This window comes from Protopterus annectens, chromosome 13.part0, assembly GCF_019279795.1.
Source record: "Protopterus annectens isolate FY-2018-M chromosome 13.part0, PAN1.0, whole genome shotgun sequence".
Lineage (NCBI taxonomy): Eukaryota > Metazoa > Chordata > Ceratodontiformes > Protopteridae > Protopterus > Protopterus annectens.
In genome coordinates, this window is record NC_056747.1 from 1,370,633,013 (window position 1) to 1,370,658,980 (window position 25,968).

Genomic DNA, 25,968 nt, shown 5'->3' on the forward strand with positions numbered 1-25,968 from the left:
CAGACCAACGAGGAGTTGACTTCAGGAGTGGAACACCGGTCACTCATGTTGGTAATGACTAGGTCTAGGATATTGTTGCCTCTGGTGGGGGTGTGGATAAGTTGATCCAGGGCATTGGAGTTTATGAATTCCAGAAAGCACTGAGCTAAGGAGTTGGTACACAAGTAGTTTTCCCAGTTAATGGTGGGGTAGTTGAAGTTGCCCATTATTAGGGTGTTTGGTTGAACCCTAATATTTTCCAGTACATCAAGAAAAGAGGAGTGGGAATCCTGGCAGTTTTGCCCAGAGTTAGTTGCACTTGGATAACCTTGGATGCATTATGCAGAGCAACTAGCCTGGAGGTGTGGATATCCTTAACAGAAATAAGAAAGCCCAGATACAGGAATAAGAAAGCCCAGATACAGGAATAAGATACCCAGATACAGGAATAAGAAAGCCCAGTGGACAATGACTCACTCAAATATTTTAGAACCAGAGAAATACTAGCCTTAAAATGGTCCTGGGTCTTGTCTTGGCACCAGCTAGAAAATCTTTTCCATTTGCTAATATAGGATTCCATAGCAGCAGTTTATTTTGCCTTGTTTAATACCTGTTGCACGTCCTTAGAAAATAGGGTCTTAGTACCGTTTAGCCACCTTTCTTCCAAGGCAGATAGTTAAAGTTGTTTCCAGTTATGATGTTATCAAGCACTCCCTTGTTCTGTCTGAGTGGGTCTGGTCCGTGAGGAAACTCGCTGTAATTCCCTTGGCCATTTCCAAAAGAAGGGAGAGCTTCTCTTACCTGGGCCAGAATGGAATCACCACAATGATCTTTAGAGTCTCTCTGAACAAGGGTGGAAAAACAAGGAAAAGAGAATGCATCTTTTTTCCAGGTCTTCTGCAGTCCTGGACCATTGGTCTGTCAAGTGATTGTTGTGAATGGAGGCAAGCAGATCCATCTGGTATTCCCCAAAGCTGGAGTAATTCCTGGAAGACTCTCCAATTCAGTATCCATCTGTGAAGGTCTGTCCTGATCCTGCTCAGCTTGTCTGTCACAAAATTTTGCTCTAACAAGATACAAGATGCCTGCAGAGTGAGGTTGTACTGAAAAGCTATAACACAGGCTACCATGGCTAGTTTGTACAGAGGGTAAGATCTGGTTCTCCTCTGTTTTTAAGTATCACATTACTGTGGTATCAGTAACCATGTGCAATGGTCCTGGAACCCACAGATGATTGAAACAGTTGAGAACATTTATTACTGCGAACATGTTTTGCATGTTTGTGTGTTTTGGTCTGTTTTTTATTCCAAATACCCTGCAGTTTTACTCCCACACACACTGCTGCACAAGCAAAATCCAAGACATCTACAGTTACAGAATGAACTGGTACTGTTGGGACCAATCTGACCTTAGGTACCACTGAATTTTTCTCATATGAAATCTGGGCAAAGGAATCAAGAGAATTATGGATGTCAAGGATCTTAGTATCCCCGAAAATTCTCTTACGGAGGACTTTGAGTGGAAAAACTCATGAATAGTTCTAGAAATAGGTTTATAGGTACTTACTAAGCTATTGATCTGTGGGATCTTTTGTGGGATCTTTAGAAGTCTATCCATAGATTTTCAGGACGTTGTTAGCCCTTATATTTTAATTACAAATTACCCAGAGATGAGCAGAATGTGTACATATTCAGCCAGTGATATGTCAGAACTCCTGGTGCCCAAATCAGATCTGAAGCCACTAGTCCAAATCTTCAGTCCCAACAGGCACATCTTACTAGATCGTGTAATATCTAATAACCAAGGAGTGTGTTTAGCATAATGATTAAGGTGTTTAGCTTACATACACAAGGTGCAGGGTTTGATTCTCACATGGGGTAATTGGCTAGGCTTAAAAATGCCCACAAGGGCAATTAGCCTAGCACTAACCTATGAACCTATAATCCTACAATATCTAACCTCACTATGCATGTACCTTCCTTCAGAGATCACTGTCCCATAACTGTCTCAAGACATAATCTAATGTTAAAATGTAAACTTAAACCTTATCACCTTCAGACTCCAAACCATTCAGAATATGACTGATCTTAAAACCCACCTTGCCATTCTTGATTGGTCTCACTTACTTGCCATAAAAGACCCTGATGAAGCAGCTAACAACCTTACCAACACCCTACTGCACATGCAAAACAAATTGTTTCCCTTGTTACAAAGGCTACTTTGACCTCAAGCAAGACTGGATATCTACAACTCAAACACCTCCTAAAATTACTCGATGAAGCATGGCACAATAAGAAATGCAAACCCTCCACAGATCCCCAAGCTAAATATACCTCACTACACAACCAAGCAAAGCAATCCTTCTGCACACACACACACACACACACACACACACACACACACACACACACACACACACACACACACACACACACACACACAACCAAAACAAATAAATCTCACTTTTATTCTGGAGAGAAATCAACCTGACGACTGATCGTAAAACTCAACACAACTTCACTCCCCTAAAACTCTCTAACACCACTACAAACACAATCTGAAGCACTGAGTTTCTCAAAGAGTTCAGCAACCTGCCTCAAATCAACAACACCACAAACCTACCACCCTCCACTGTCACCCTCCCCCCTTTACATTCCACTACTCCATTCAAAAAGATTAGCACCAAAGAGTCAGAAACACAAATAGAGCAAACTCAAATGGATACACCCCCAGGCTCTGATAACCTAGCCCTTTGGTTTATTAGCCTTTGAAAAGACTTCATCTCCCAACCTTTCACTCCATATGCAACCTCTGCTTAACTAATAAGATTATGCCTCAGATACAAAAAAAAAAAAAAAAGAAGTTATGTTCTTACCATAACGTTCCATCTGTGTTGTCCAACTTCATTCCATTAACCTGTGGGACTGAGTTCCAAAGCCTGGAGTCGACCGGCTGCCTTCTCACAGCTCGAGATTCCAAACTTGAGCTCCCCCATGTTACCTTATATCGAGCTTGCCCACAAAACCATGGTGTTCCTAACCAACATTAACTATAATACAAAAATAAAGGAGCTTGAGATATATACAGATCTCCCCACAACAGAACATCAAGAACTCAACCAAGGAATAGAATTCCTAGAAAACTTCTACTAGGCTTCCTGAATAAACCTTGGACAGGGGGAAGGGGGGTGGGAAGGTTAATGTAATGAAGCTGGACAACACAGATGGCACGTTATGGTAAGAACATAACTTCTTTATCTGATGTAGTTCACTTCATTCCATTAACCTGAGGGACAGAGTCACCAGCTACCATAATCCAGGGTGGCCATTAAGGAAGTATATTCCACAGTACAGCAGAACCAAAAGCACTTCTGCCCCTGGATACCAAGTCCAATTTGTAATAATTGACAAAGGTATGGGGGTTTGACCAAGTAGCAGCAGTACAAATGTCCTCAATAGAATCTCTGGACCAAATAGCTTGAGACGTGGCCATGGACCTTGTAGAATGCACCCTTACCGTACCTGGTAAGGGAACACCTTTAGAAGAACAGATAAATGTAATGCAATCTTTCAACCATCTGGATAAAGAAACTTTGGTCACTGCCTCACCTTTTTTGGCATTCAAAAAGGAAACAAATAACTGATCACACTTTCTGAAGGATTTAGTTCTATGGATTTAAAAACGAAATTGTCTGTGCACATCAAGCATGTGTAAGGTGTATTCCCCTTTGTTCTCATATTGAGAAAAGAAAACTGGAAGATCAATTGACTGGTTAATGTTTGTCTCCTCACCACTTTGGGTATAAAGTAAGGATTCGTACATAGGGTAACTCTGTCTTTGTGATATACCAAGTATGGAAACTTTGCAGAAAGGGCCTGCAGCTCAGAGATTCTCTTGGCCGAGGTACTAGCTACTAGGAAAATAGTTTTCCAGGAAAGGAATTTGAGATCTACAGTAGCTGAAGGTTCAAAAGGAGGATGGACCAAAGCTTGCAAAATCATAGTAAGATCCCAAGGAGGCGTAGGGTCCTTGACCGGAGGTCATAGCAAGAAGGTGCTCCTGAGAAAGGCCTTACATAACTTAGAAGAGGCCAAAGATGCTGAATCAAAACCAGAACAGAAGTTAGAAATGGCAGCAAGCTGTACCTTGACTGTAGAATGACTAGCACCTTCCTTGAAAATGGAAGGCAGAAAGTCTAGAACTACTGAAATTGGTGCTGTAAAAGGATTTACCTGATTCTGCTCCACTCAAAGGGAAAATCTTTTCCACTTATTTTTGTAAATCTTGCAAGTGGAAGCTCCATGTGATGAAACCAAAAGTCTTGGACTGGGGAAGACAGCCTGGGAGATCACTGGAAGTGGAGAAACCATGCAGTTAATTTCAGTTCTGAAGTTTGGGATGTGAATGCTCTGACGGATGAGACAACAGATCTGGACTTGGATCTAACTTCATCAGGGAAGCAAACTAGATGAGACCAAAGAAAGGTGAACCAGGTTTCTTGAGGCCAAAAGGGAGCGACGAGGATCAATTTGCTTCACAACTTGACAGCTTTTTGAAGGAACTTGGGGAGAGGGGGAATGTGTATAGTAGGCCGGAGGGCCAAGCATGAACCAGAGCATCCCTGGGGACTGTCCCTAAGGAGGGATCAAGGCAAAATACTTGCTGCATTTGTTGTTGAGGAGGGACACAAACAGGTTGCAGCAAGGATAACCCCATTTCTTCAAGTATGCATCTGTGATGGACTGGTACAAGGACCACTCATGAGGCATCAGCAGCAGCAGTCTGCCGAGTCTGTCGTCTAGGATGTTGGATTCCCCTGGAATGTGCATTGCTACTAGAAAGTGGTTGGAAGAAAATCACCCACTGCCAAACCATCATCACTTCTAGACAAAGTGGATAAGACCTTGTCCATCCCTGTTTGTTGAGGTACCAGACTAATGACATTGTCTGGACAGCAACAGTCCCCTGAGGAAGAAAGCTGTCTAGTTCTTGCAATACCAGAAGAACCACTCTCATCTCAAAAACACTGATATGCAACTTGGTCTCTTAAGGCATCCATGTACCTTTGACTGTCCAGCCCAGACAATGCCCCCACCCACCCAAACTGTGAGGCGTCTGTGATCAACGTGGCGGTCAGGGAGGGAAGAAGTAAAGGTCATCCTTGAGTAATGTCAGAGGACTGGATCCACCAAAGGAGAGAATACCTGCACACAAGAGATAGTTTGATGGGAAGGTTCAAAGGATTTCTGAGAAAAGACCACTGTACTATTAGGGTCCACTGCAGAATACGCATGTGAAAATGTGCCATTGGGCATTGGGAGAAGAGTTATGGTTGCTGCCATGGAGCCCAAAGCCCATAGCATCAGACAGGCTGGTAGTTTTGTAACAGTCAAGATCTGGCTGACATGGAATCTCAGATTTAGCACCATATCTGATGTAAGATAAACTTCAGCCACCGTTATGTCCAGATGTGCCCCTATGAAGTCTATGATTTGAACCAGATCCAGATGTGACTTCTGCCAGTTTATAGTTATGCCTAGATTGGAAACTAGGTTGAGGAAGTAATTCCGGGCCTGAAGGAGAAGATGCCTGGCTGAGGCAGTGAGGAACCAGTTGTCCAGCTATGGAAATATCTGGTACCCTTGCAGTCGAAGATGGGCTGCAGTTACCGCTAAATATTTGGTGAACACCCTGTGGGCTGTGGTGAGACCAAATGGAAGCACCCGAAACTGGTAGTGACTGGTTCCCAGCCTGAAATGTAGAAAAGACCTGCACCATCTGTCTATCAAGATATGGTAGTACGCATCCTTGAGGTCTATGGAGCCCATCCATTTGCCCATCTTCAGAAAAGGTAAGATGGATTGAATCATGACCATCCTGAACTTTGTGTTTCACTGACTTGTTCAGGTAGGTCAGATCCAGTATTGGCCACATGTCCCCTGTCTTTTTGAGTACTAAAAGAGTCTAGAGTAAACACCTGATCCAACCTAATTGGGGGGGGGGGGCTCTTGGATGACCCTTTTATGTAGTAACTTTCTTATTTCCTGGGCAGCGTCCTTCCTCTGACTGGGTGGAACATCACGGAAGTGAAATTTTTGTTCGGGAATGTCGAAAAAGGAAATGGAGTATCCTCTAGATATTATCCTGGTCACCCATTTGTCATGTGTGATGGCCTCTCTGGCTTCTGGGTATAAGGAAAACCGTCCCCCGACTGCTTCCAGAGGACAGCAGTTGGGGATCCATTCAGGACCGCTAGAAAGGCTTGCCCAGGGCAGGTTCCCATGACCCTTGATTTTGAGGACTCCCTCGGCCATGTAGGCAGCATCTACTGCTCTGACTATATCCCCCTCTATCTTGGGGGGGAGTCTCCCTGAGTGTGCTGGAAAGGGCCCTGTGAATTCTGAAACCACATCCTCCTACTGCCATGCTGGTTCCTACAGAAGGTCTGCTGTGGAGTAGAAAAATGGATCCCGATGGCAGACAAGGTCTTACCATCTTTCTCACTCTGGCTCAAGGTGTTATGTACCATGGGTCCAAACAGGGTGGAGCCATCAAAGAGGGCATTAATGAAGGACTGTTTGAACGGCTTTGCAAACTCGCACAACCTCATCCAGGCATGATGCCTTATGGCAATGCCCAAATCAGCTGCCCTTGAGGTACCATCCACAGCGTGGGAAATAAGCCTCATGGACCCATTAGCTAGGGAATGTAGAGTGGCTAACCTAGAGGAAATGGACTCCCGCTCCTCGGTAGGTATGGACCCTGGGACCAAGTCAGAAAGTTCCTTAACTAAGTTCTTTTGTAGCCGGATAAAATGATACAAGTAGTTCAGTGCCTGAAGAGCAAAGGAAGAGGAGGAGTAGAGACTCTTACCAAATCTGTCCAGAGCCCAGGATTCTCTATTTGGGGGGGGTGGACAGAGCAACTTTCTCGATGGAGCTCTTTCTTGGTGGCTGCCACCACAACCAAGTCATCTAATTGGATTCCTTTGGTCCAAAACTGTTTGTTGGCTGGGGCACTTAAAATTTTATCAGTAAGCTTGGGGATAGGTTCTACTGTATCTGGTTCCTTCCAAGCCCTCAAAGACACCAGCTGGATCAATGGATCAGCCAGGGGGACACCCAGGTGGTAGATGGGCCAGCCCCAAAACCGTGCCACAAGACCGACTCCTCTGGGGGAGGGGCTTGGGATGACCATCCACCCTTCAGGTGAAGGATTTCAAGGATGTCTCCAAAGGAAACCTTGTCGGGTGGAGATTTGAAAGATCCCTCACCTTCCTTGAAATTGGTATCTGTGGTATGGGATTCTGTAGGGGAATCCACATGCCTCCTTTTAGAGTCTCTTCTGAGAGTCCTCCTTGGGAGGACACTCCAGGAGGTATCGGAAGAAGCTTTGGGGATCCACTGAGGGAACAGTGTGGAGGCTTTCCAGGGCTGGCTGTCCATGTGGTAGTTCAGAGGTCTCAGCCAGAGTTCTAGAGTGGGATAGGCTTTGGGAAGACCATGAAGCTGTGGAGGGAGGTCAGGGAGATCTCTGTGGGGAACAGGTCAGCGATTTTCTAGAAGGCAACAGCAGAGAAGACCCTGGCATCAACATCGAAGGAATGCCACTTGGCCCCACAGCCAACAACTCAGGACAGAGGGGAGGTTGAGCTGAGAGAACATAGAGCACAGCGTGTCAGTTCCGAAGATTTACGTTTCTTCCGCGGAGGTTCCGAGGAGGACCGCTCAGGAGATGGCCTCCTGGACTCCTGGGAATCCTTGGCTTCTTAGCTGGGAGTTGAGCCCTGATGTGGAAGGAGCCCCTGAGGTGGCAGAACAGGGAAGCAACCCTTTAAAATGAGTTTGCTTCTCCTATCCGCCACAGCCTGTCACAAGGGACTTTCAAATGTAGAGGCCTCAAAGAGTAGATGCGCTCCCCGTGGGCATCAGATAAGGAAATCTTCCACCCACAGGAAGTGCACTTTTTAAAACCCAAAGGTTTCTGATAAGCCATAAGGAGAAAAGAAGGAAAGGTGCAAAAGAAGAAGAAGAAGAAACTTTTTATTTATTTTTTTATTAAAGCCTAACAGATAGAACCCGAAAGCTAGAAAGAAAAGGAAGGCAGGGGAGAAGACAGAAGAGGCAGGAAGTATCAAAAAAGTGAAAACTCATTCAAAAAAATCTAAACGGAGAAACTCAAGCAGAACTTGCTGGTAACACCAAACGAGATCTGAGGTAACATTGGGGGAGCTGGGCATTATGGGTAGGTAGGAGGAGCTCAAGTTTGGAATCTCAAGCTGTGAGAAGGTGGCCAGTCTGTTCTGAGCATCAGAGTCCCACAGGTTAATGGAATGAAGTGGACAACATCAGATGCTATAGTAACTCCAATTCCAAAACTACTCAAGCCAACTACTGCTTTGCAATACCATCCTATCTCGATACGTCCCACTTTAGGTAAAATACTAGAAACAGTTATCTTAAATCAAATTACTGCTTATTTACATCAATACCATCTTCTATCCGGGAAGCAACATGGATTCTAGTCTAGACACAGCACCATAACAGCTCATAGGTTCATAGGTGTTTAATAGGCTAACGACCACAAGAGCCTTTTTAAGCCTAGCCATGCATCCCAAATATCAAAGGTATCAGAACATGTCAAAAGTGTAAGGAAGGGTTTTTATGAAACAAACCATTTACAGGTTACCTGCGTCCATTAGAGACATAGGTGCCAAACCAGGGATGAATTTCTGGTTTCCCATCCAATTGTCCAAGTTGCACTTGAATTGGGTTAGGGAAGAACTGTGCTTCATATCTACAAAATACTGCACAACTGTATTATGAAGTCTCTCCAGATCAGCTACGCCACAGTTGAAGGAAGTTGCACGAATATATTACCAAAGATGGACCCATCTCTTACAAGCGTATTATAAAGCAAATTCACTATTTTCACATGCCTGACAATAGAACAACCATTCTTTGGAATAGGAGAACAAAGACCCAAGAAAAATCTTCCTGGGTGGGCACCCTTATCTGAACATCCTACAGATAATAGTGACATCATCAAAAATACCTGGACTTAACCAGCTCCGTAGCGTTGAGGGAAGACCAGGGAGCTACTGCAGAAATACCATCAAAAACTGTACTCCTAAAGAAAGCTGTAGACGTTTCAACTGTTCTGCCAATACAAGTCGTAAGTACTTAAAAAAGGAGTTCCAGCTTTAGTATGAACCCTAAGCAGTCACAGCCAGCCATTTAAAGCAGTGTGAGCTCAAAACACTTCCGCTTCAAGGTGCACCACAGAAAAATTATACAAGCCACAGCTATATGGCTTATATCCAGCTACCAAAGCTTCAATGCACATTCCACACACCCCCGTTCACTACTCCCTCAGAGATAACATTGTGTCTAATATGGAGAAAGACAGGAGCTGTTTTCACTGACCTCACAAAACCCTTTGATCTAATTAAACATACCTTAATATTTGACAAACTAATTGAAATAGGCATTAGTGATGATGCAAAACCTTGGTTTGTGGACTTCATCACCAATAAATCCTTCAAGGTGAAAGAGGGCACCACCACTTCTGAAACAGCTCCTCTTATAAAGAGTGTCCCAGGGTTCCACTGTAGCCCCTCTGCTCTTTTTCATATTTATCAACAAATGCCATTCTGATCATCTTCAGATACCTCTAATTATTTATGCAGATGACTTTGTCATCTATAGGTAAAACAAATGCCACTCTATTATACAAACTCGGCTCCAAAATGACATCCAAACCCTCAACCAGTAACTAATAGACCATAAACTTATACATAGTCCCTCAAAAACAAAAGCAATTCTATTTGGAGCCAACCATAAATAGCCAAAGCACCCAACTTACTTAATATTAAAGATGTTAGCAATATCACCGTAGAAACTACATCCATCAAATACTTTGGTACTTAGCTAGAACAGTCTCTTAACTTTCGACTACACATTCAAAATGCACAAAAAAAGATCAACATACCATGGTTCTGGGCAAACAAGGTCTCACCTCTTCTGTCCATCCCAGCCAAAACTGCCATAGACAAAGGCATACTGTTATCTCAGCTTGAATATGGGTTACCTATAATAGCTGTAACATCAAAGAAAAATACCACCACCTTACAATCTCCAATAAAATCTGATGGTTCATTACTAAATCCTCAGTTAATGAATGCCACTGCCTAACTCTCACCAAAGTGGAACAGCTCCCAATACATTCAATAGCCTATTTCCTACTAGGAGTACTAATTTACAAAGTCCTTTCTCCTGAGACATCATCCCCCATCTCTCAAACCTTTCACCAAAACCCTCACATATAATCTAAGGGTTATCTCTTAATCTCAGCCCCCCCTACTAACACCAAAAAATAAACTTCACTGCATTGACCATGCATTCTCCATCCTAGCACCTAAACTATGGGACTCCACTCAGTTTTGAATCAGGGACATCCAAAAGTACTTTGACTTCAGGCAGCAGCTAAAGGAACACCTCTTCACCCAAAGTGCAGCTACACTCGCACAAGTCCTATTACAAGAATCAAGCAGCTCTCTCACATCCCTTCATCCTCATTTCAGCCTTTCTTTATCTCATTTAATCATCTCCTCACTTACTGCCTCTCCTTCATCCTACCTCCCTCCCTATTTTCTTCACATCTCTCATATTTCCTCTCCTTTCTACTCCTCTTCCATCTGCATGCCTCTCTTATCATTTCTCTGTCTATCTCTCCATGTCATCCTTTTCTGAAACTATGCACACTAACTTTCTAATATTATCATACCTCTCTGTGTAATGATATGCCGCTGTCGCGGTAGCATAAGCCATCTCATTCATTATGGTTAAACCTCACCCAAAAGCTCGGTTAAGTGCAATTCCATTTTTCTATCCACATTTTGACATTGTAAACTGCTTCTTGAACTAAATGTTGTAGCATATTATTGCATCTGTAAACATGTATGTTTTTTAGCATATCCTTATATCTGTAAATATGCTGTGTTCATTTCTTATATTCACCCAGACTGTGCTTGCAAGTGGTCCATTAAGATCAGTGCACTACCCCAGTAAATAAATAGAAATAAAATAAAAAATTGCCTTTTATCCATAAATCTAATTTTTAAAGCTCTTTCAATTGAAGTATCTAGTAGACATCCCTGGAAAACAATTCTGTGAGGAGGAGTCATGCAAGACTTTTGGATGAGCTCCTGAATCCCTGGCATGTGAAGGAGATCTCTCACCAAAGAGAGGAATTCCTAACACTAGACTCTGGAAAGAGAAGCAAGTTGTCTAAATAAGGAAAATTGTAAACAGCTTTCATTCTGCAGTAGGCTATCATTTGAGCTAGGTGCTTTGTGAATATCCTTGGATATATTGACAACCCAAAGGTAACGCAGAGAATTGAAAGTCTGATCCAGTCACAGCAAACCTTAACAAACATTTGAAATCTAGTGCTATAAGAATGTGATAACCATACTTGAAATCTAGGAGAAATAAGTCTAAAGAAAGTTCAGTTGTGAAAAAAAAGCTTGTAACTAACAGAATCACAACGCCACCTTCACAAAAAAAATCACATCGTTCTATAATTCTACCAAATTTGTTGTTAGTGCTTTCATTCCATATAGAAAGAGACTTCATCAGAAAATTAATAAAATTCACTGAACAGGAATTTATGCCATTCAAACAGGAAGTGGCACAAAGTAAAAAAGGAAGTGACAAAATGTAAAAAGGAAATGACACAATATAAACAATTTTAAAAGTATGCTTTGAAAAGTTTGTACAAGAGTGCGTTGTAAAAACTCATTACCATAATCTCTCTAACATCTGAGGTCTCTAAAAATGTAAATGGAGGATGAGAGTTAACAGGTCATGAAGAAGAAGCATCATGAACTTTGAAACTTTAACAAACTGGTTTAGAAAGGAAAGATCTGGGACTGGTTTCCATGAGACTTATTTCTTTAGCACTAGAAACATTCTTGAAGAAAACCTTCAGCTTTATGAGAAGGAGGGATAGCTTCTATAATCACCTCAAATATTGAGGAAAGGAGGAAAAAAGAAGCTTGCTCAGGTAGATGAAGAGGAAACCCCTGAAAACGAGAGCGGGACTTCCACTGCCATTGTATAAAAAGAAGCGTGCTCAGGTAGATGAAGAGGAAACCCCTGAAAACGAGAGCGGGACTTCCACTGCCATTTGTTTCCCTGATTACTCACTCTCAGAACCCATTTCTCTAATACTATCTGTTGCCAAAGATAGAAATGGAGGACCAGGTTTTTTGGATTCTATAGACAGTCACTCAAACTTGTTAGATTGTCCTTGTTTCTAGGGGGCTTCTTTCTTTTTGCCATTGCTTTTATCAGTCTGCTTATCAGACTAGCAGCAGCCTGTTGTGTCTGCTTAGTTAGCTTTTTGTGAAATGTTGCAGCAGTAGCTGTAAAACCATTGATAAATTTGGAGAAGGAAGGCTGAAAACACAAGAAACTCCATGAATTAGCTTTCCCTGTCTTAATACACTTTGTAAGGACCTCAGTTTAAGAGAGAATTCAAACTTTCAGGTTTACATCCTCAAGAAGTTGTGTGTACATAATCAGCCAAACCATTTCATAACAGTTCCAGTAGCAGCAGCTCTGAAGTGGCATAAGACAAAATCATAAACACATTTCAAGGAGTGTTTAGTCACTTGAGACACAGAAGCGGTAAGACTACACAAAGACGAGTTTTTCCTCAGATGAGGGAAAAGAAGCCACAATGTTTTTCATATTCTGAAAAGAGGCAAGTATGAACTTTAACATGTGAGCTTGACAATAAAGAATTCCAAAACTAAGAGTTACAAGAGAATACACTTTTTCCAAATCTTTCAAAGGATTTCCCCATAATTGTCGGGGGGAGGGGGAGATTACATCTACCAGATGTTTATCAGCAGTTGGATTTACCAAGAAAAATATTGGGGTTAGAAAATATAAACTTATAAGACAGAGGAACTTTATATAATGTATCTGTTTTCTTAGCACTGGCAGACTGGATATCAGGCAAGTTAAAGGTATATAAATACATCCTCATTGTGGGAAGAGCAGATGGAACTGGAGTAGGTTCATAAATTCCAGTTGTAATACATATTTCTTTAATGACAGTGGAAGATCATTATATTCCCACTAAAGCAGTGAATTCACTATTGACATGGTTTCAGAAAAAGAAAATCCTTCTAAAGGACTATAAGAAGAAACACTCTCCTTAGAATCAGACACCTGAGTCAAGAGAACAGACAATGTCCCCTCACAATCATTTTCTTGTTCAATGTGCTGAACATCCTCAGAAAGTGAAGACTTCATTTTTCTCTTACTAGAAACACAAGAACTGCTAGGGTCAAGACTCTGAACTAAGCCCATTAAATCACTGCTGTCCAGAGTCATTAAGAAAAATGTGTTTTTGCTTCATTTTGACAGGCATTCCTAGAAAAGCAGAACTACTTTTGACAAGCAAAACCTCTCTAGGGAGAGGCATCCCTGTCTGGCTAGGCAAAGAGGCGAACACTGCACTTTTTCAAAAGTCCAGCAAAAGTAGTTCTCTCTTGCTCACCAAAAGCAGTGGAACAGCTGCAAAAGATGTGTGTAACCCCCCACAGGTCTATGGTGGCTTTAGGAACGACACCAGAAGGAGACAAGAATAAGGTTGAATGATCTCCGGAACAAGAAATGGCCAGAGCAGAGTCACCCTCCTGCAGATAAAGCAATTAAGTAGCCTGCTGAAGGGGTAAAGTCTGCTTGGAAATGTTTTCCTTTTTCTTTTTGAGGTTAAAAGGAGAGATAACTGAGTAAACAGTAGGTTGTTCCTTGGTGAAACTGAAAAAAGTACTTGGGAATCCTGTCAGCAGTAGCCACTGAAATAGACAGGTGTTTAAAAAAGCCTATTTTTTCAATAAAAACAAAAAATACAGTGAAAAGAGCTTTAAACACTCCAAACCTCAAAACTAATTTCACACAACTTTTAGACAAGATAAGCTAGATTTAACTTAGTTTTAACAACTTTTTTCCCTCAAAAGTTAAAAGTAATGCTCCTAGTAAAAGGTAACTAAAAGTCACATGACTGCCTATAAAACACTTTTTCCAGCTTAAAAGTAATATTTTTATAGAAAAGAGTTAACTTTCAGACAAAAAAATAAGATGTGGAAGGTTTTGCCCCTCGAAGGGCAGTTATCTACAAAGCAATGGAGAAGGGTTAGTTCATCATCGGCCCTTGAAAGCCCACATGAGCGCTCTTTGGTGCCTGGGTAATGGTTTTGTCACTTGGAAGGTGCTCTTACATTTTGGAAACAGGCTGGATGTTACATCCCTAATGGGAAATAACTCCATACAGCTAAAGCTACTGCAGCAGTGATCAAATGATGAATATCTGTGTAAAAGTTATGCACCTTGTCCCATGCTTACAGAGAAAAAGAAAACGGATTGCTTAATTAAATTCAAAGTAATATTAATAATAAAAAGCGACCCCACTGCTGCTCAGTTTCCTTCTAACCCCAGTCTTTCAACTTAACTCTCATCAATCAGTCCTGCATTCCGCTTGCACATTGATCAGTCCTGCATTTCGTTTGCACATCGATCAGTCCTGCATTTCGTTTGCACATCAATCGGTCCTGCATTTCGTTTGCACATCGATCAGTCCTGCATTTCATTTGCACGATCTAGGTTCTTTGTCCTCTCCTAGCTAATGGCTTGCTGTCTCCACACTATTCTCATACACACCTTCTGTACCTTGTACAGCAAACTGAAGATGTTCTTAGGAAGGGAAGTTTTCATCTGGATGGCTTCTCAGGCCACTTCATAATTCTAATAATTTAAAACTCCAAAATTGTAAAGTAGCTTATGAGGCATTTTGAGCACAGAAAAGCAAAGTTGTCACTTGCTGACTGGTTATGGAAAAAAACTGAGACTGCAGATGAATCTGAGCATTTTGGTGATGAGGACAGTCACGGATTAAAGCAGGGTGTCCAGACTGCCTCAAGATCACTGGACAAAGCCCTGAGAAAATTGATAAAGTTAAACTATTCAGGGGCGAGTAATAGTTTATAAGCTATAGGAATTGAATTATGGTATTTGACTGGAATGTTTGTGGCATATCTGAAATGTTTGGAAGAGATTAGAATGAATGGATCCAAGTTACTTGGCAATCAACAAGCAGTAAAGGGGGAAAGGGGGACCTACAAAATGCAAATATTCAAGATTCAAGGTAAGAGAGTGGAAAGAGTAAAACTAAGTAGACAGGTGGAACAACACAAAACTTGAAATGAAAGATAAGGCAAGAAGGTTAGATTTGAGCTGAGAATCTGGGAATGTGAAATGATACAGAACTGATGACAGTGTAAAACCCAAGAGGGCAGAATAGATAGATTTTGCATAAAATTCCCTGGAGATTATAATGGACAATAAATCGCCAATGCCAGAGTCAAATATTAAACATGGCAATAATGAGTGCATTTCTAGTATTCTGTGAGAAGGGGCACCTACTTTGGCAACTCTGATAGAAGGTCATCAGTGGCCAAATGTCTGGTCAGATGCCCTGTATATGTTTAGCAGGACTATTCTGAGATGGTTCTGGAAAACTGGTTTTGATTTGTAGGAGCAAAAGAAGAACATTAGGGAGAGAAACGTTAAAGTATAAACCAACATTTCCTACTGCACTGAATGCGGTATAAATGGACATTTCCTATTACACTGAATGTCTTACAAACCAGCATTTCCTACTACACTGAATGCGGTATAAATGGACATTTCCTATTACACTGAATGTTTCCTACTACACTGAATGCGGTATAAATGGACATTTCCTACTACACTGAATGCGGTATAAATGGACATTTCCTATTACACTGAACGTTTCCTACTACAGTGAATGTGTTCTAAACCAACATTTCCTACGACACTGAATGTGTTATAAACCGATTTCCTACTACACTGAATGTGTTATAAACAGACATTTCCTACTACACTGAATGCGGTATAAATGGACATTTCCTATTACACTGAATGTTTCCTACGACACTGAATGTGTTATAAACTGACATTTCCTACTACACTGAATGCGGTATAAATGGACATTTCCTATTACACTGAATGTTTCCTAAGACACTGAATGTGTTATAAACTGACATTTCCTACTACACTGAATGTGTCATAAACAGATATTTCCTACTACACTGAATGCGGTATAAATGGACATTTCCTATTACACTGAACGTTTCCTACTACAGTGAATGTGTTATAAACTGACATTTCCTACTGCACTGAATGCATTACAAACCATTTCCTACTATACTGAATGCGTTATAAACCGACATTTCCTACTACACTGAATGCAGTATAAATGGAAATTTCCTATTACACTGAATGTTTCCTACAACACTGAATGCGTTATAAACTGACATTTCCTACTACACTGAATGAGGTATAAATGGACATTTCTTACTACACTGAATGCGGTATAAATGGACATTTCCTACTACACTGAATGCGGTATAAATGGACATTTCCTATTACACTGAACGTTTCCTACTGCAGTGAATGTGTTCTAAACCAACATTTCCTACGACACTGAATGTGTTATAAACCGATATTTCCTACTACACTGAATGCGGTATAAATGGACATTTCCTACTACACTGAATGCGGTATAAATGGACATTTCCTATTACACTGAATGTTTCCTACGACACTGAATGTGTTATAAATTGACATTTCCTACTACACTGAATGCGGTATAAATGGACATTTCCTATTACACTGAATGTTTCCTACGACACTGAATGTGTTATAAACTGACATTTCCTACTACACTGAATGTGTCATAAACAGACATTTCCTACTACACTGAATGCGGTATAAATGGAAATGTCCTATTACACTGAACGTTTCCTACTACAGTGAATGTGTTATAAACTGACATTTCCTACTGCACTGAATGTGTTACAAACCATTTCCTACTATACTGAATGCGTTATAAACCGACATTTCCTATTACACTGAACACTTTATGAACTGACATTTTGTACTACACTGAATGCATTTAGCATGGGTGACAATCCTGACAATGCAACTGTTAAGGAGAGAAACTTTGAAGTATAAACTGACATTTCCTACTACAATGAATGTGTTTAACATGGGTGGTAATCCTGATAATGTAACTGCAAAGCTAAAGGAAGTGTCACCACACTCAGCATAGTTACAAGCTAAGTAAGAGGATACAGGGACGGTAATGCACAGACATTGTTACTACCAAAACAACAAAAGGCAAGTGGGCAGAAAATGTGAACTGTGGGGCTAAAAGTTTCAAGTTTATTTGTGTAACCCTGGAAACATGACAGCCTGAGAAATACAGTAGCTGTAACTGACTTGAATGAAACGTACAATAGGATTTTTTTTTCAATGTTGTTGTTGTGTCTTTCGGCTTTTCCCAGTTAGGGGTCGCCACAGTGGAACTCCGGTCCGCTAATGATTGGCAGTAGATTTTTACAAGCTGGCTTGCCGGGCCTAACGCACAACCTTCAATGAAGGAACGCCCATTCACGCATGTCGCCACACAGAAGATGCTCTAGCTGGGAATCGAACGGGCAACATCTAACTGTGAGGCGACAACTCTACCGCAGCACCACCACCACAGTATAGGATTTTTTTTTCAATAAAATGTGTAAATTTGCCAGGATGTAGATTCATAACAATACTGGGAAAAGATAAACTTTTGACTATTTGACTGGTAAGTGATTATTTTTGTCTTTTTCAAAGAAAGGTAAAGTATTAACCATAATACCGTTGGGCAATTGTCTGTGTTGTACAGGTACTGAGATTATACAGATTATATTTTTGAAGCTGACAGATGTAATATAGCATGGTGAAGTCGTAACAATATGAAATTGTTATGTCTGTTGTCAGTTGGAATATTGTGATGTATTAACAACATGGCTGGACATTTCTTGTACTGAATTCAACATTGTGTTTTCCAAGTTAAAGAAGGTTTAAAATATTTCATTTTCTGCTAATTAACTAGCAGTTGCATTTAACAGACCTTGGCGATCCTATTTAAGAATGTTTCTATGAAATATGAAAACATATTAACCATATGAAATTGCCACTAAAAGTTTGAACTGAAATGGTGCAGCACTGACTATATGAGGGAGTCATTCTACAGCCTGAATAACTATTGCAGAGCACAGTAAAGTATTAACCATATGGGAAAGGCGACAATACAAGGGGAAAAATTTGTGTTAAGTAATATAAAGCATGTTAATTGTTTTCTCCTTTAATGAAAAAAAAACAATGAAAAGACATCTGAATTGAAACAGCAGACATAATGCAGAATACGACAAAGTGAGGATATTATAAGAGACCGACATCAAACCTGAAGTATAAATAACACATGAAGTTGAAAAGGTGCAAGTCATAGATATGGTATTGTAGCTCTCTGTAAACAGTGAAAGAGCACTTACAGTGTCATGTGCTTACAGTGGTGACATGGAACATGATGTAGTTTAGCCAGGCGAGTAGTTTGGTATTAGGGTGATTAGGGATCATTTAGTGAACATGGGTGCAGATGTCAAGTAAAAGTGCAGTAATCCTGCTACTTGTGACTATGTGAAATGAGAAGAATGCACAATATTAGTGAATTTGTGTTAACTAGGTTAAGTAAATGCTGATGAACCAGCGTCACCATTAAAGTACCCTATTTAATCACAGTCTAACCGCAGGCTTTGTTCCTGTGGAATGAAGAACAGCAACAGTTACTCCCCTCCACAAAGGTGGCCTAGCAACAGACCCAGGGAATTATAGACCCATAAGTTTGACCAGCCTCATCTGTAAAGCCATGGAACGTATCATCAAGACCTCATAAATAAAGACATAGACAACCTACAAACCCTGGATCTAACCCAATTCAGCTTTATCAAGGGTAGGGCCTGCCCGTTAAACCTGGTGGATTTCTTCGAAAATGTGACCAGGGCCATTGAGGAGGGCAAATCTGTGCACATATCATACCTCGACTTGGCAAAGGCCTTTGACACAATCTCACTCTCTGACATTACCGATGAACTTAGCAAACTGAATGTAAGCCCCTTTGTTGTAAGATGGCATGCCAATTGGCTCCCAAACCAGTCACACACTATCAAAGTGGGTGACTCCACATCAACCAGCAGACCTGTCATCAGTGGGGTGCCACAAGGGTCATTGCTGGGCACCCTACTTTTTGGCATTTACTTCTGAGAAGTCCAAGCCAAATTTAAGGGCCTGTGGCTGACCAAGTTTGCAGATGACTGCAAATTGGGTGCAACTGAATCCCCAAATGCTGTCAGTATACTTCAGGAGGGTCTTATGCAGACTAATGACTGGTGTCTTAGTCACCATCTCAAACTGAGTGCAAAGAAATGCATCATCATTCCCTTCGGTAAAAACAATGTCCTTTCACACTATCAAATTAACAACAATACCCTATGTACCTACTAAGTGGTAAGGGATCTGGGATCACAAGTAGACTGAGACCTTAACTTTGACCATCATGTGTCTACTGTAGTAAGAAAGGCTTTTTACATAGTACATTTGATTAGCCAAGGAGGTTATAACCCCTCTATACTCATTACTAATCAGGCCCATAACTGAGTATAATATCCCTTTTGGCATGTACCGTACAAAGCACCTGCAGTAATTGGAGAGACCTCAGAGGTTTCTAACTAAGAAGATCAAGGGACTCCAGCAGGTGCCTTATACAGACTGACTAAAGTCCCTGTCACTATACTCAGTAGCATACAGACTTCTTAGTGGAGACTAATGCCTGGCTTACAGAGCAATCTCCAACCCAAACCCAATGAATTTGCTGCACATTCATAAATCAAACAGGGCTAGAGATACCCATTCCACGGACCTAAATATGGCCTGCGACTTGAATAGGACATGCTGGGGGGAATGATTCGTCTCCCAGCGACTGCTGGATCTTTGGAATAGGCTGCCAATTCATGTGAAGCAGAGCACCTTTACAACACTCTTCAAAAAGAATCTGGACGAGTGGAAGGGGTACCATAAATTCTTACTGGGGATAGCATCCAGAACCCTCCTGGACATGGGCAGTCATTACTGAATACAATCCTGGGTATTGATTGAGTATCTATGGTATTACATTGGGATGAAACGGCTAGGCTTGAAATGACCTCCAGGTCGATAGTCTAGTAACCTCCTACGATCCTGTGATCCTATCATCCTATGAATTAATAAACTAAAATTCATAAAGATGTTGTGTATTGAGCTAACAGATTGGGAAACTGACATGTTTAGTGGGAAACAGTGGGAGGGAGACCAGCTGAGGTTTTAAATAACTTAAGAATTTGGCAGAGAATGTACAAGTCTAATTGGAAGACCATTTGCCCTGATATGAAGAGTTTGCTTAGTCCTGATGGACACACCATAACTACAAGTGTAAGGAAAACATGGAAGGCGTGAGATGTATAAGACTTTTTCCAGTCAAACTGATCAGGCTTTATGTTAATTGGCTAGAATGGTAATATTACATACATTCAAGAAATTACTGTGGTAAAAGAAAATATATTATTCCATTACCTGTTGGTGATCAAGGTGATGGGTGGACAGGGTGATGTCTTGGTTAAAAACAGGGGTACAATACAGACTGGTGAAGTGTGCTAGTAGATCATGAGATGTGTGTGTATAAACTGTGGCAAAATTAACAAGACCATTGTTTTTAATTTGACTATTAAAGGAAATGGTACTTCTTGTATTGCAATGTTAAAAGATAATTTGATAAGAGTAAATCTACAATAGTTGGATACTGATTTATGCAGAATGGAAGAAAGGACTTATACATTCTTTGGACCCTAGCATTTTAAGAAATGCTCCATGTTATTCTGCCTTAACTGCTATAATGCACTTTACCTTGGGCCTTTGGATGGTGACCTGACCCATCTACAATGAGTGCAGAACTCTGCCAAAGGCTGTTGATTGGCTCACCTAGAAGCTATATTACAGCTGTTCTGTGGGGTCGGTGCTGTTTTCCAATTGCCACCATATGCGCATTTAAGATGCTTACCTTCAGCTTCCGTGCTTGTACAATCTGCATCCTGCTTTCCTGAAAGAGATACTGAGGCCTTGTGCCCCTGCAAGTCAGTTTAGGTCATCAGGGTGGGATTACTGGCTCTTCTAATTTGGTGAGAAACGTTTGTGAGGATTTCATTTCCTTATTTTACTCAAGTCCTCTGGAACCAATAATCATCCTTGATTCAGGTGTACAAGATGGAATCCTCCTTTATGAGGTCACTCAGATTCCACCTGTTTACAAGGGGTCTTCTGTGAATCTGACAGAGTTTTAAACAAACTGTAAGATTATTTTTGAATGGGTTCATTGCTATTTCTTATTTACTAATATTTTAAATTCTGCATTTTTTAATCTGCACCTATTAATCATTCAGTGTTATTGCTGTTTTTATTTAGAAATGTTTAGACTGAAGTATTTTACTTTAAATAAATAAAAATAAATATGGACGCAGAGGAAGAAGATGTAAAAAAGAAAAGCAATCTGGGGAAGCTAGATGGAATTTTCCTCACTAAACTGCCACAGGGCATTTTGACAGGTAATGGGTACAGCTGCTTGTTTGCAGATTAAGGGTTTTGTGTGAAAGGCTAGTCACATAAATAGCTCAGTAAAACAGTTCATGGGTTCACAGGTAGTTGCTAGGCATGCAGTAGGGCAGGAGAACATGGATGAGCGGTGTCTGACCTCCCAATTGCCACAAAGCTTTGTCTGGTTAAGTGACTTGCCCAAGGTCACACAATGGACAAATGAAGGCTGAATGAATCAAACTTTGTACCACAGGAAGTAGTCCGCTTATAGCTCATAGCTTTAACCGTCTGTGCTCACTGCCAGACATTAGTGTGCTAGATTAAAAGAAGTCTATGACTGTCTAATGATATGCACTCCTAAGCTTAGAAAAGTGTTTAGACACAGACCAATAAAAGTACAGAGTCACATACTTAAGACGATAGAGAAACAGCTCTGTAACATAATGATGGAAGCTGTATGATTCCCAAGTTTAAGGAATGTGTTTGTGAAACTGCAAGAAACTATGCTTCATTGTGGGATTCGAATAATATAGGATAATTCTAATATATAACACTATAACCATGTTAATGTTAAGTTTTAAAAAGATGTCTTCAGGTAATCGCATTCTAAAGACAAATCCGGTAACAATGAGGAAACAAAACCAATGACCCAAATTTCTGAAAGATCGCTATTATAAATGCAGAGGTTTTTTTTACTTGTGTATAACGCAAAACATTCTACCATTTCTGTAAATTTAAGCAAAACAAACTGCTGTTTTCAGACATATATACTTATACATCAAAGCCACTATTTAAATTTATGAAAAGCACTTGTTCAACATTTATAAACCTCAAAAACATGAGAGCAGTTTACTAGGCATTGAATCAGTCAAGTCCTTTAACCATAGCACAACACAAGAAAATCAGAAAAAAGTAGCTAGACAAAACACAGTAAGCAATAATGTACAGAAAGTGTAAAATTTAATGATACGATTTAAAATCTAATGTGAAAACACTGAGAAAAAGCACACACAAAACACTGAGCATAAACAAGCCATTAAGCACTGCGATACAATATCATGTTGCCACGATACAAATCACTACGTTGTCTAGAAGAGAAACAAATTCACAGAAAAGCATGGAACTCAGAAAAAGTAACTGCTTAATATTAAAATCTAACCCTTTATTATGCAGGTTGCATTTACAAAAAAAGATGAGCACGTTCTTCTCCAAGATTAGCGACTGCATGAGATCAACGCTATTACTTTTAGAAAGTCTTTCATGCAGCAGTTATACCATTAAAGTTCAAGGTGACTGCTGGAAATGGAGGGACAGGCACCACGGTAAACAAAGATGTGGGTTTTATCGTTAACATAATGTTTACATTCAAACCATTCTCTATATGCCTCAATAAGCTGTCAAAAAACTGCTGGAGTTTGAAAAACAAATAGAGGACAAGAAAATCAAAAAATTTAATAGAGATCTAACCGATTACCAGAGAGGACGACCTTTTGACACTACTAGAAATGTCAGATTTATGGATACTAGACAGAACAACAATAAAAAAAGACCCAGATCAATATTGAAGGGGTCTCATACGTACAACAGTACATCAGTGGAGGATTCCTCCACTACAGACACTGAAGGGACTAACACTGTGGAATCCCCGGTTTCCAAGAAATCTAAAAACCAGACCCATCCTTTAAACGCATTAGGAGGAGGGGTGGGAGAAAACATAGAAGGTACAAAGATAGATACAATCGAGGGTCTTCTACAAACATTTATGAGACAATAGATGGTAACATTTTAAAAATTTCTAAAACTGTTTTAACAGAGGACCAAAATAAACTTTTGAATAAAGATTTGAACTTTTTTCCAGGGTTTTTTGTTGATGAATCAGACATAGTTAATGACATTACTGACTTTTGTCGCAGGATTAACCTCAAACTTTTGTTTGGGTCCAGATCAAACTCTCAAAGATCGAATTAATTCAAATTTCACAAATCCAACTTTGTACCACCTATGAACAGTAATGTAGCTGTCTTTCAACAAGCAGTACTTAGGGATATACACTTCAAATTAGATCAGTTTACTCCCTTGAAACACAGTTTATCTATTAATGAACAACAGGCATTGCAACAACTTAAGGACAACAAAAATAGCATCATTACCCAGACTGACAAGGGTGGGGCCATAGTTATCATGGACACGGATTATTATCTGGGGAGGGAAATGAACAATTGTCCAACCCTTCCCATTATATGAAGATGCCTATTGACCCCACTCCGAATTTCAAGTGGATGTGGAAATCAAGAAGGACAAGGCCAACAAGATGCTAAGTTCCAACATATATAGGGAGCCTCCATAATTGAACATACTCCTGCACTTCAATTGTTGCCACATGAAGTTTCAGAAAAAGGATCTGGTCAAGGGACAACTAGTTAGATTAGGGTGGATGATTTCTGATTTAGATACATTTGCTGAGGAAAGTGAGATGGCAAGGGGAATTCTTAATAGTGGTGGGTACCCCAAAACCTTCCTGAAATACACTTTTGTAGTAGTAGATGGGAAGAAGGGAGGAGTATAGATACACCACTACTGGGAAGGGGGGACGATTCAAGAACAACTGAAGAAGGGAGGAGTATATATGCACCACTACTGGGAAGGGGGGACGATTCAAGAACAACTGAAGAAGGGAGGAGTATATATACACTACTACTGGGAAGGGGGGACGATTCAAGAACAACTGAAGAAGGGAGGAGTATATATACACCACTACTGGGAAGGGGGGACGATTCAAGAACAACTGAAGAAGGGAGGAGTATATATACACCACTACTGGGAAGGGGGGACGATTCAAGAACAACTGAAGAAGGGAGGAGTATATATACACTACTACTGGGAAGGGGGGACGATTCAAGAACAACTGAAGAAGGGAGGAGTATATATACACCACTACTGGGAAGGGGGGATGATTCAAGAACAACTGAAGAAGGGAGGAGTATATATACACCACTACTGGGAAGGGGGGACGATTCAAGAACAACTGAAGAAGGAGGAGTATATATACACCACTACTGGGAAGGGGGGACGATTCAAGAACAACTGAAGAAGGGAGGAGTATATATACACCACTACTGGGAAGGGGGGACGATTCAAGAACAACTGAAGAAGGGAGGAGTATATATACACCACTACTGGGAAGGGGGGACGATTCAAGAACAACTGAAGAAGGGAGGAGTATATATACACCACTACTGGGAAGGGAAGACGATTCAAGAACAACTGAAGAAGGGAGGAGTATATATACACCACTACTGGGAAGGGGACGATTCAAGAACAACTGAAGAAGGAGGAGTATATATACACCACTACTGGGAAGGGGGGACGATTCAAGAACAACTGAAGAAGGGAGGAGTATATATACACCACTACTGGGAAGGGGGGACGATTCAAGAACAACTGAAGAAGGGGGGAGTATATATACACCACTACTGGGAAGGGGACGATTCAAGAACAACTGAAGAAGGGAGGAGTATATATACACCACTACTGGGAAGGGGGGACGATTCAAGAACAACTGAAGAAGGGAGGAGTATAGATACACCACTACTGGGAAGGGGGGACGATTCAAGAACAACTGAAGAAGGGAGGAGTATAGATACACCACTACTGGTAAGGGGGGACGATTCAAGATCAACTGAAGAAGGGAGGAGTATAGATACACCACTACTGGGAAGGGGGGACGATTCAAGAACAACTGAAGAAGGGAGGAGTATAGATACACCACTACTGGGAAGGGGGGACGATTCAAGAACAACTGAAGAAGGGAGGAGTATATATACACCACTACTGGGAAGGGGGGATGATTCAAGAACAACTGAAGAAGGGAGGAGTATATATACACCACTACTGGGATGGGGGGACGATTCAAGAACAACTGAAGAAGGGAGGAGTATATATACACCACTACTGGGATGGGGGGACGATTCAAGAACAACTGAAGAAGGGAGGAGTATATATACACTACTACTGGGAAGGGGGGACGATTCAAGAACAACTGAAGAAGGGAGGAGTATAGATACACCACTACTGGGAAGGGGAGACGATTCAAGAACTGAAGAAGGGAGGAGTATAGATACACCACTACTGGGAAGGAAGAAGGGAGGAGTATATATACACCACTACTGGGAAGGGGGGACGATTCAAGAACTGAAGAAGGGAGGAGTATAGATACACCACTACTGGGAAGGGGGGACGATTCAAGAACAACTGAAGAAGGGAGGAGTATATATACACCACTACTGGGAAGGGGGGACGATTCAAGAACAACTGAAGAAGGGAGGATTATATATACACCACTACTGGGAAGGGGACGATTCAAGAACAACTGAAGAAGGAGGAGTATATATAC

At 40.9% G+C, this 25,968-nt stretch overlaps 1 protein-coding gene across 1 annotated transcript in view; it reads right to left on the reverse strand.

Annotated features, from left to right (window-relative positions):
* The window catches only part of CALCOCO2 (calcium binding and coiled-coil domain 2), a 997,525-nt gene that overhangs the window by 795,254 nt on the left and 176,303 nt on the right, over nucleotides 1-25,968 (reverse strand). The gene's annotated exons all lie outside the window — the stretch shown is intronic.